This window comes from Bufo bufo, chromosome 4 (assembly GCF_905171765.1).
Source record: "Bufo bufo chromosome 4, aBufBuf1.1, whole genome shotgun sequence".
In the NCBI taxonomy this organism is placed as follows: Eukaryota; Metazoa; Chordata; class Amphibia; order Anura; family Bufonidae; genus Bufo; species Bufo bufo.
The window spans coordinates 545,440,540-545,452,829 of NC_053392.1; the positions used below are offsets into that span (position 1 = coordinate 545,440,540).

The 12,290-nt window shown below is 41.5% G+C and overlaps 1 long non-coding RNA gene across 1 annotated transcript; it reads right to left on the minus strand.

Moving 5' to 3' along the window:
* Positions 1-3,025: 3,025 nt before the first annotated feature.
* LOC120997448 lies at positions 3,026-12,076 on the minus strand. Its single transcript, XR_005778175.1, has 3 exons — positions 11,841-12,076; positions 7,409-7,410; positions 3,026-3,036 (listed from the first exon to the last, which is right to left on the minus strand). It is a non-coding gene; the product is annotated as an uncharacterized LOC120997448 (long non-coding RNA).
* Positions 12,077-12,290: the final 214 nt, after the last annotated feature.

Consider the following 12,290-nt stretch of genomic DNA (forward strand, 5'->3'; position numbering starts at 1 on the left):
CCATATGGTGTCATCTTCAAGCGGATCCGTTCCCATTGACTTACATTGTAAGTCTGGACGGATCCGCACGCCTCCGCACGGCCAGGCGGACACCCGAACGCTGCAAGCAGCGTTCAGCTGTCCGCCTGGCCGTGCGGAGGCGAGCGGAGCGGAGGCTGAACGCCGCCAGACTGATGCAGTCTGAGCGGATCTGCATCCATTCAGACTGCATCAGGGCTGGACGGAAGCGTTCTGCTCCGCTCGTGAGCCCCTTCAAACGGAGCTCACGAGCGGACAGCAGAACGCTAGTGTGAAAGTAGCCTAATACTGACAGTGTGAAAGATGCCAGAGAGTAGGTTCATGCCTCCATTTGTCAGATTTGGTAGGCTGTTCTTGGTACAGCAATAGGATAATCTGGTATCGTGCCAGGAAATACTTGTCAACATGGGGTTGGCTCCAAAGACTGTCTTTACTCGGATTACACATTAAGGGGACAGAAAGCTCCTTTCAGCAGGTCCAGTCATATTGTTTTTTTTTTCGAGGTGTGAACCTACCCTATGTCTCCAATATTCTGTATTCTATCCATAATATGCATGTGTGGATGCTGTAAAGAAATTGAAGAGGATTGTCAAATTTTCGTAGAAATCAAAAGATGGAAAGTAGGCCAATACATGCAGTGGTAAAATGACCATTCTGGCATTAGGACATTGCTCTAATAGAAGATGGTCAACAGCTCCCAAGTTAGATGCACCACAGCTTAAGCACAGGTTATTATAAACACAGGCATAAGCAAGATACATAAAAAAAATGGTGACTTGCAGTGGACCCACAACTAGGGATGAGCAAATCGACTTTGGATAAAAAATCAGAAGTCAATTTGCATAAAACTTTATTCCAATACTGTACGGAGCAGGTACCTTGGAACTGAACCCGAGTTCAGGAAATAGTTTTTTACAGTACAAATTAATTTATGAAGTTATTACACAAAAACTCGCGAGACTTTGCGAAGTAATAACTTCGGCTCATCGGAGCCAATACATTTTAATACTATATGGAGCTCCTGCTCCGTACTGTATTGGAACAAAGTTTTATGCAAATCAACTTCAGATGTTTCATCTGAAGTCGATTCGCTCATCCCTACTCACCATTACATATCAGTAATTGATATATGTTGTTCTATACTAACCAAAGTGCATACTATTTTTTGTTTATATAGGGAGTTATATTGATTTCCACGATACAATAATTCTCAAATTAAAATGAATGCAAAATGAGTCCAATATCAGTCATTTTGTTTACCACTGACAAATAAATATATAAAAAATGCTTTAGCACATTGCCTCTGATGTCAGCGTCGCAGGTCCCAATAGTGAAGTGGGTACAGTTCACATACAAGAGTTGCGTTTTTGGTTGGACCGTGCTGCTTCCGGAGATCACTGAAGGAAATTCCTACTCCAGAACCATTCAGCAAAGTTGGATATAGGAAAGCACTCAAGTCACACGAAGCCTCCCTTTCCCCTTCCACCGAGCTTCTGTGTAAAATCAAAGGTTGCAACAATAGGGTTGCACCTTCACAAAAGTTGAGTTAAAAGGGTTTATTATACTCACAGACTCAGTTCGGTAACAAGCAGTGTACAACAGATAAAACACCCGACCCGGGTTTCGCTCCAGAAAGCTTTGTCAGGGGCGTCTACCCACCCATTCCACGGCGGTCTTTTAAATGGGTGGGTAAGTATGCACCCACCTTCCTACATCATCACATTGCAAAACACCTCGTTATATCATAAAATATATACAAAAAAAACCTCCTTATTTAATGTCAAAATACATATACCTAAAACCATTAATAGTGTCAATATATTAATATAAAAAATTCATACATAAGGCTGATCTAAAACACACCTTCCTATCCATAGTGGATATGGTCCTTGGGCTTCATTCATGAAAACCTCCTCCCACGTGACCACCCACATGATACTTCTCACATGCTCAGTTTGGGCCAATCCTGAGTTCGCTATCCTTCTTATCAAAGGTCCTACATCTCATTTTCTCTTTCGACTCACATCGTTTATTGCTGAGTCTGATACTTGCCTCCATGGGTGGATGCCCTAGGATTTGTAGATATTATGCAAACAGTAAAGCCTCATTCACATGACAGTGTTTCACGGATGTGTGCTGTACGTGTTCTCCACGGACAGCACATGTCCACATTCATTTTAATGTGTGTATTCAGACATCAGTGTTTTAGCACTGTCCGTGGGTCAGTGTTTTTAGCACGGATGCATGATCTATTTTGTCCGTGTTCACGGATCCATCACGTCCATTATAGTATATGGGTCCGTGAAAACAACGGATACAACACGGATACCATGCGTGTTGCATCCGTGTTTCACGGATCATTAAGAAGAGATGCTTTGTAAATTATTTTTCAACTGTTCAGTTTTAGTGAAACAAGGGTGCAACACAGACAGCAAAAAACGGACACACGGACTCAAACACGGATCCTTCACAGACAGCTTCACGGATGCATCACTGACCACCTGCTCACAGATTTGAGCATGGACACGGACGTGTGAATGAGTTTTTACATGTATTTTCTGATCTGATACCAACATTTAAAAACAATTCTCCTCTATTCTATTAAATCTCTCCACTATTCTAGAGATGCTAAAATAAACAAACTTAATTTTATATTTATTTGTAGGGGGTAGAAAGTGTACCATATACATAAACTGTACCTTTCATGAAAACAGAATGACCCTGGCATGTGCTTAACCCCTTAAGGACTCGGCCCTATTTCACCTTAAGGACTTGGCCATTTTTTGAAAATCTGACCAGTGTCACTTTAAGTGGTGATAACTTTAAAACGCTTTGACTTATCCAGGCCATTCTGAGATTGTTTTTTTTCGTCACATATTGTACTTCATTACACTGGTAAAATGAAGTAAAAAAAATTCATTTTTATTTATAAAAAAAATACCAAATTTACCCAAAATTTGTAAAAAATTGCAAATTACCAAGTTTCAATTTCTCTACTTTTATAATACACAGTAATACCTCCAAGAATAGTTATTACTTTACATTCCCCATATGTCTACTTCATGTTTGGATCATTTTGGGAATGATATTTTTATTTTTTGGGGATGTTACAAGGCTTAGAAGTTTAGAAGAAAATCTTGAAATTTTTCAGAAATTTTCAAAAACCCAATTTTTAGGGACCAGTTCAGGTCTGAAGTCACTTTGCGAGGCTTACATAATAGAAACCACCCAAAAATTACCCCATTCTATCAACTACACCCCTCAAGGTATTCAAAACTGATTTTACAAACTTTGTTTACCCTTTAGGTGTTCCACAAGAATTAATGAAAATAGAGATACAATTTCAAAATTTAACTTTTTTAGCAGATTTTCCATTTTAATATTTTTTTTCCAGTTACAAGGCAAGGGTTAACAGCCAAACCAAACTCAATATTTATGACGCTGATTCTGTAGTTTACAGAAACACCCCATATGTGGTCGTAAACTACTGTACGGGCACACGGCAGGGCGCAGAAGGAAAGGAATGCCATACGGTTTTTGGAAGGCAGATTTTGCTGGACTGTTTTTTTTGACACCATGTCCCATTTGAAGCCCCCTGATGCAACCCTAGAGTAGAAACTACATAAAAGTGACCCCATCTAAGAAACTACACCCCTCAAGGTATTCAAAACAGATTTTACAAACGTCGTTAACCCTTTAGGTGTTCCACAAGAGTTATTGGCAAATGGAGATGAAATTTCAGAATTTAAATTTTTTGTCAAATTTTCCATTTTAATCCATTTTTCCCAGTAACAAAGCAAGGGTTAACAGCCAAACAAAATTCAATATTTATGGCCCTGATTCTGTAGTTTACAGAAACACCCCATATGTGGTCGTAAACAGCTGTACGGGCACACGGCAGGGCGCAGAAGGAAAATAATGCTATACGGTTTTTGGAAGGCAGATTTTGCTGGACTGTTTTTTTTGACACCATGTCCCATTTGAAGCCCCCCTGATGCACCCCTAGAGTAGAAACGCCCAAAAAGTGGCCCCATTTTAGAAACTACGGGATAGGGTGGCAGTATTGTTGGTACTAGTTTAGGGTACATATGAATTTTGGTTGCTCTATGTTACACTTTTTTTCAGGCAAGATAACAAGAAATAGCTGTTTTGGCACCGTTTTTATTTTTTGTTATTTACAACATTCATCTGACAGGTTAGATCATGTGATATTTTTATAGACCAGGTTGTAACGGATGCGTCGATACCTAATATGTATACTTTTTTTTTTATTTACGTAAGTTTTACACAATGATTTCTTTTTTGAAGCAAAAAAAATCATGTTTTAGTGTTTCCATAGTCTGAGAGTCATAATTTATGAAGTTTTTGAGCGATTACCTTGGGTAGGGTATGATTTTTGCGGGATGAGATGGTGGTTTTATTGGCACTATTTTGGGGTTTGTGTGACTTTTTGATCACTTGCTATTACACTTTTTGTGATGTAAGGTGACAAAAAATGGTTTATTTAGGCACAGTTTTTATTTTAAAATTTTTACGGTGTTCATCTGAGGGGTTAGGTCATGTGATATTTTTATAGAGCCGGTCGATACGGACGCGGCGATACCTAATATGTATACTTTTATTTTATTTATGTAAGTTTTACACAATAACAGCTTTTTTAAAACAAAAAAAATGATGTTTTAGTGTCTCCATATTCTGAGCCATAGTTTTTTTATTTTTTAGGCGATTGCCTCAGGTAGGGGTTCGTTTTTTGCGGGATGAGGTGACGGTTAGATTGCTACTATTTTGGTGGGCAAACACCTTTTTGATCGCTTGCTGTTGTATTTTTTGTGATGTAAGGTGACAAAAAAATTGCTTATTTAGCACAGTTTTTATTTTTTACGGTATTCATCTGAGGGGTTAGATCATGTGATATGTTTATAGAGACGGTCGATACGGACGATACTTTATTTGAGGAAAATGAAATTTTTGTTTATTTTTACTTAAAACTTTTAATTTTTTTGGAGGAAAACGTTATTTTTTCAATTTTCTTTTCACTTAATTTTTTGGCCCACTTTGGGACTTGAACTTTTGTGGGTTCTAATCCTTTACAATGCATTCCAATACTTCTGTATTGGAATGCATTGGCTGTATGAGTAATACTGTGTGTATTACTCATACAGCTTCCGGCCTGTGAGATCCAAGGGGCTGGATCTCACAGGCTCTTCACCGGAAGGCAGCGCTGATGCATCAGGAAGGAATCGCACTGCCATCCATGCCATCGGGTCCCCCCTACAGCCCCATGGGGACCCGATGGCACCACCGCTGCCGCACCAGGTAAAAGCCGCAAACTGCAGGTCTGAATTGACCTGCGGTTTGTGGCGATCGCCGACATGGGGGGGTCACGGGACCCCCCCGCGCATATAGCCAAGGTGCCTGCTCAATGATTTGAGCAGGCACCGGGTTCCGATCACCTCCCGCTGGGCGGCGGTGATCGGAATTATACATGACGTACCTGTACGTCTTGGGTCCTTAAGGACTCGGGAACCATGCCGTACCGGTATGTCATGGGTCCCTAAGGGGTTAAATTCTCTGTGAATTAATTAATTAATTAAAAAACACTGAAATACCTAAATATTACATGATTATAAATACATTTCCAAATAGATTTTATTATTTATAATGACTCATTTTCTGTATGGGGCAATCATCAGGGAAAATAAAATGGATCCTGCCCTATTAGGACACTAAACCAATTCAAATGACACAGCTGGACAGGTTACTTCAAAGCAGTGAGCTAAAGAGCTGTTTCAGCTTATGATCCTACAAACAGCTGATAGAACTTCAGTTGTGCGTTTGGAACAGAGCGAAGTAAAAGTACAGAAGAATGGATGGGAACGGGATGTGGATAATGAGCAGAAACACTTGCATGCAGTCTTCTACATTACTACATCCCCACAGTGGTCTTGTTTGTCCTTTTCTGCACTTTCACATCACTTGTTCCTACACACATAACTGATATACACTGCTCAAAAAAATAAAGGGAACACAAAAATAACACTTCCTAGATCTGAGTTAATTAAATATTCTTCTGAAATACTTTGTTCTTTACATAGTTGAATGTGCTGACAACAAAATCACACAAAAATTAAAAAATGGAAATCAAATTTTTCAACCCATGGAGGTCTGGATTTGGAGTCGCACTCAAAATTAAAGTGGAAAAACACACTACAGGCTGATCCAACTTTGATGTAATGTCCTTAAAACAAGTCAAAATGAGGCTCAGTAGTGTGTGTGGCCTCCACGTGCCTGTATGACCTCCCTACAACGCCTGTGCATGCTCCTGATGAGGTGGCGGACGGTCTCCTGAGGGATCTCCTCCCAGACCTGGACTAAAGCATCTGCCAACCCCTGAACAGTCTGTGGTGCAACGTGACGTTGGTGGATAGAGCGAGACATGATGTCCCAGATGTGCTCAATTGGATTCAGGTCTAGGGAACGGGCAGGCCAGTCCATAGCATCAATGCCTTCGTCTTGCAGGAACTGCTGACACACTCCAGCCACATGAGGTCTAGCATTGTCTTGCATTAGGAGGAACCCAGGGCCAACCGCACCAGCATATGGTCTCACAAGGGGTCTGAGGATCTCATCTCGGTACCTAATGGCAGTCAGGCTACCTCTGGCGAGCACATGGAGGGCTGTGCGGCCCTCCAAAGAAATGCCACCCCACACCATTACTGACGCAATGCCAAACCAGTCATGCTTGAGGATGCTGCAGGCAGCAGAACGTTCTCCACGGCGTCTCCAGACTCTGTCACGTCTGTCACATGTGCTCAGTGTGAACCTGCTTTCATCTGTGAAGAGCACAGGGCGCCAGTGGCGAATTTGCCAATCTTGGTGTTCTCTGGCAAATGCCAAACGTCCTGCACGGTGTTGGGCTGTAAGCACAACCCCCACCTGTGGACGTCGGGCCCTCATATCACCCTCATGGAGTCTGTTTCTGACCGTTTGAACAGACACATGCACATTTGTGGCCTGCTGGAGGTCATTTTGCAGGGCTCTGGCAGTGCTCCTCCTGTTCCTCCTTGCACAAAGGCGGAGGTAGTGGTCCTGCTGCTGGGTTGTTGCCCTCCTACGGCCTCCTCCACGTCTCCTGATGTACTGGCCTGTCTCCTGGTAGCGCCTCCATGCTCTGGACACTACGCTGACAGACACAGCAAACCTTCTTGCCAAAGCTCGCATTGATGTGCCATCCTGGATAAGCTGCACTACCTGAGCCACTTGTGTGGGTTGTAGACTCCGTCTCATGCTACCACTAGAGTGAAAGCACCGCCAGCATTCAAAAGTGACCAAAACATCAGCCAGGAAGCATAGGAACTGAGAAGTGGTCTGTGATCACCACCTGCAGAACCACTCCTTTATTGGGGGTGTTTTGCTAATTGCCTATAATTTCCACCTGTTGTCTATCCCATTTGCACAACAGCATGTGAAATTGATTGTCACTCAGTGTTGCTTCCTAAGTGGACAGTTTGATTTCACAGAAGTGTGATTGACTTGGAGTTACATTGTGTTGTTTAAGTGTTCCCTTTATTTTTTTGAGCAGTGTATTATGAGCAGGCACAGCAGGGAGCAGAGCTGAGCCAGCTGTTTTGAAGAAGTAACCTGTCCTGCTGTGTCTTTAGAATGGTTTTTTGTGTGTCCTAATAGGGCAGCGACCAGGTACAAGCAAAATACAATATAGGAGCAGTGCATGTGTATTATAGAAAACTCAGAACTGGCAGGAGAACCAGTCTAGGTCATGTGGCTTCATGACATCCCATAAGCAAAGCCACAAAGTATCATGGGGAATGTACACATGACACAAGACTGCCATAGACCTAGTTCCTATGCCCAAATACAGAAATAATCTTATGCCGCTAGTATACTAGTACCTCGGAACTGAAGCCGAGTTCAGTTTCAAGTTTTAAAGTGGTTTTCCACTTTAAAAATCAATTACCGAAGTTATTCAACAAAGTCACAAGCAACTTTGTGAATAACTCACTTCGGCTCATCGGAGCCTATACATTCTAATGCTGTAGAGTATTATTCCGAAGTTTTGAACAAAGTGACTTCGGATGAAGCACAGTTGCCATAAAAGACTATGCAGTGCTAAGTTTTACAGGGAAAAACAGACAGTGAACTTTTGACTGGTTTAGCTGTCAGATGGTTGTATACATCTGGAAACTGCTTAGTCATTTCCAATGACTTGTATTGAGGCAAAATACAAGTCTCTGGCAACTGTGAACTGTAACATTGTTACTGTTAGCTTCACCTGCATTCTGGTGCATTCCGTTTTGTTTAGTTCAGTTTTTCCCCATTACAATGAAGGAGGACAAAATGGAAGCGTTTTCCCCCACTATTGAGATCATATGATAGATCTCAATAGCAGAAAGGGAAAGCAGAAGTGTGAAAGTAGCCTAACTCGGGCCTTTCCTCAGTATTGGACTTTCTTCTGCCAGGGAGGAGACTGGATAAACCAGCTCAGTACATTGCCTATATTGTTTTGCACTTGAGTTCCTCCAGTAAAGAAGCACACTTGTTTACTGCAAACTCTGAGTCATTAACCATTGGGGTGCACCACATCTTACCATTTCCTCCAGACAGCAGCAACACATGGTAACAACTTGACGGTGTATAGGATATTCAGTGTAGTGTTGGGGCCACCTCAAACCCGGGCAATGCAGAAGGTGATCAGCGTGGTGCCAAGAGTTGGACTACCGCTTATCTGATATTGAGGATAGCTCATCAATATCTTTGCACTTCACAACCCCTTAATACCTCTCATTACCTACTTATTAATGCAATCCCAATCTAGGACTTCTTAGATTACAAACTGCACGAGATGAATGAGGGATTTAAAGGGACCTTCTGCTGCCAAACTTGTTTATCCGAAGTAGAATCTACTGCTATACGAAATATAATTTTTTGGGCTAGGCATGTGTAGAGATGTCATGAATGCAGCGCCTAAAAAAACAAAATTGTACAATTTTGTTTTGCTGTTCTCTACTACTGAACAGTACTTTCACTAGACGTGTACAACTGCTTTATCCCACCAACAATCTGTGCTCATTCAGTTCCCACCACCAATCTGTCTACATGACTTTTCTCAAGGTTTCATCATATTTGGAACTTAAATAACAAGTTTATTAAAATAATTGATTCTTACATGTCATCTATTAAACTTTTCAATGTTTATGATAAAAGTTCTCCCTTGTTTATTGTTCAGGTGCTAACATTCATTATTGGGTTCATGTCCCTCTCCTTTTTATTAATTTGAAACATGTAGTTGTAGCAGCATATATTCAATTTTGCTTGCAAAGGGATGTCCACTTTGGAGAGTTCTTCTTTGTTAAAAAGGTTTGCTCACAATAAGGCCTCTTGCACACACGACCGTATGGCTTTTTCAGTATTTTGCGGTCCTCAAAAAACGGATCCGCAAAAAATACGGATGACGTCCACGTGCATTCTGTTTTTTTTGCGGAACGGAACAGCTGGCCCCTAATAGAACAGTACTATCCTTGTCCGTTATGTGGACAATAATAGGACATGTTCTATCTTTGAACGGAATGGAAAAATGGAAATACGGAAACGGAAGGCATACAGAGTACATTTCGTTTTTTTTGCGGATCCATTGAAATGAATGGTTCCGTATACGGAACAAAAAAAACGGAATGAAAACGGAACAAAAAAAACGTTTGTGTGCAAGAGGCCTTAGGCTTTATGCACACAGCTGTGTCTGTATTTCGGGTCACAAATGCCGGATCTGAAAAATATGGATACCTTAAGTGCACACTGAATTTTTCTCACTCCCATCAATACAGAGGACTATTCTCATCCACAATACATACAGGAATAGAACATGTTCTATAACCTGTGGAAAAGCCATGTGGATCCTCAAAAAATGTGGATGTGTACATGGCTTCATAGAAATGAATGGATCAGTGACCTATCAGAAAATGTGGATATCAAACAGATGAAAAATATGGCTGTGTGAATGCGGCCTAAGGTGTTCAGTTACCTGCAGTGGCACCACAGTAGAAATAAAGGGATGCACAGATCCCACTGAAAACAGTATCAATGTAATCCATGGAGATGTCAGGTTCTCCAAAGTGAGGGATGCTTTTTGTAGCTGCAGTAGACTCTGATTGAGGCAGTGGTGTGATATACCTATAATATACTTTCTATATAGTGCATTTGTATTGTGCAGCAGTTGTGTGCGGTTCTGCTGCAATACCGCAGCTATACAGAGGGACAAACTTTATTGGAATAACTAATTACAACTGATGTGATATACCTGTTGCCCCCCCCCCCCCCCCAAAATACTGATTGAGGCAGGGGTGTGATATACCTATAATATACTTTCTATATAGTGCATTTGTATTGTGCAGCAGTTGTGTGCGGTTCTGCTGCGATACCGCAGCTATACAGAGGGACAAATGCTATTGGAACAACTAATTGCAACTAGTGAGATATACCAGTTTCCCCCCAAAAAAATCAGATTAAGGGGTTTGATATACCTGCTTCCAGCAAATAATCATTAAAGAGGTGTTCAGTTATCTGCAGTGGCACCACAGTAGAAATAAAGGGATGCACAGATCCCACTGAAAACAGTATCAATGTAATCCATGGAGATGTCAGGTTCTCCAAAGTGAGGGATGCTTTTTGTAGCTGCAGTAGACTCTGATTAATATATGGGATTTTGAAAAGCATATCTATGTATAGACTGAAATAATTCTCTTCTAAAAGATAACCAATAAAACAATTAAAGGGGTCGTCTCACTTCAGCAAATAGCATTTATCATGTAGGCAAAGTTAATACATTGTCTCCTTTGCTGGCTTGATTTATTTTTATTGCATCATACACTGCTCATTTCCAGGGGTTACAGCCACAGTTGCGGTGCAAATACGAGATAGTCCCAGTCTAGCCCCTCTGTGCATCTCAGCACCTCAGCTTTTCAATGTTGGCTTAGTGAAAAGTCTGTACTAGAGATGAGCGAATCAAATCCCACAAAGTGGAATTTGATCCGAACTTCAGGATAAATATGATTCGCCTCAAAGTCGAATTTCCTTGTGCTTCGTGTAAGCAAATCGATTTAACCTGAAATAGTGTAAAGAACAAAAAAAATAATACTTACCTCCTCCTTTTTCTCGTGACGGGCTGCCAGCCGCCATTTTGATTGAAGATCTCGGCCGAAATCCCATGCGTGGTGACATATGATGTCACCACGTCTGCCGGCATGATGACGTAATCCTGCGCCGCATGAGATCTCGCGCCAGATCTTCAAGCAAGATGGAGGCGGTAAGTTTGATTAAAACATTTTTTATGTTAAATTTAACATTTTTACACTCAGATTCGTCACAAAGCAATTTTTTTAGTAAAATTCGGCAAATCAGCCGAACCGAACTTTTGAAAAATTCGCTCATCTCTAGTTTGTACAGTATATGCAGTCACTTGTTCGGGCTCCTTCTGCATGAATTACTGCATCAATGCAGCGTGACATGGAGGTGATCAGCCTGTGGCACTGCTGAGGTGTTAAGGAGCCCTGTTTGTATGGGCCCGGAAGTATGTATACAATGAAGGGAACACATGATGGCATGGTTCCGTTTTTTGTATAGGTGTATGTGTATAAAAAAGTTATTGATTTCTTACCTGGCAACAGGATTTGATTGGAGAAGTCATCGGCAAATGATGTCTGGGAAAAGGTGCAGGTGCCCTTGGAGAATGGTGATTGGTCCTTCTCTTCAACGGACGTTCCAGGTACCTGTAAAAGAAGGAGATAACTATCAGTGCGCATTCACGGCACTGGACAACAAACCAGGTATTAGTACTTTTGGCAGTGTGAGCAGGTGCCAAGTCCTGCTGGAAAATGAAATTGTCATCTCCATAAAGCATGTCAGCAAAGAGAAGCATGAGGTGCTCTAAAATGTCCTGGTAGATGGCTGCGCTGACTTTGGACTTGATGTAACACAGTGGACCAGCACCAACAGATGACATGACTCCTCAAACCATCACTGACTGTGGAAACTTCACACTGGACCTCAAGCAACTTGTATTATGTGTAGTGGCTCTTGAAGCACTAACTCCAGCCGTAGACGACTCTCTGTGAATTTCCCCCAAATTCTTGAATGGCCTTTTCTTGACAATCCTCTTGACAAGGCTACCGTTATCACTGTTGCTTGTGCACCTACACTTTTTCCTTCCACTCAACTTTTTGTTACTTACACTCATTGTGGAGGGTGTCAATAACTGTCTG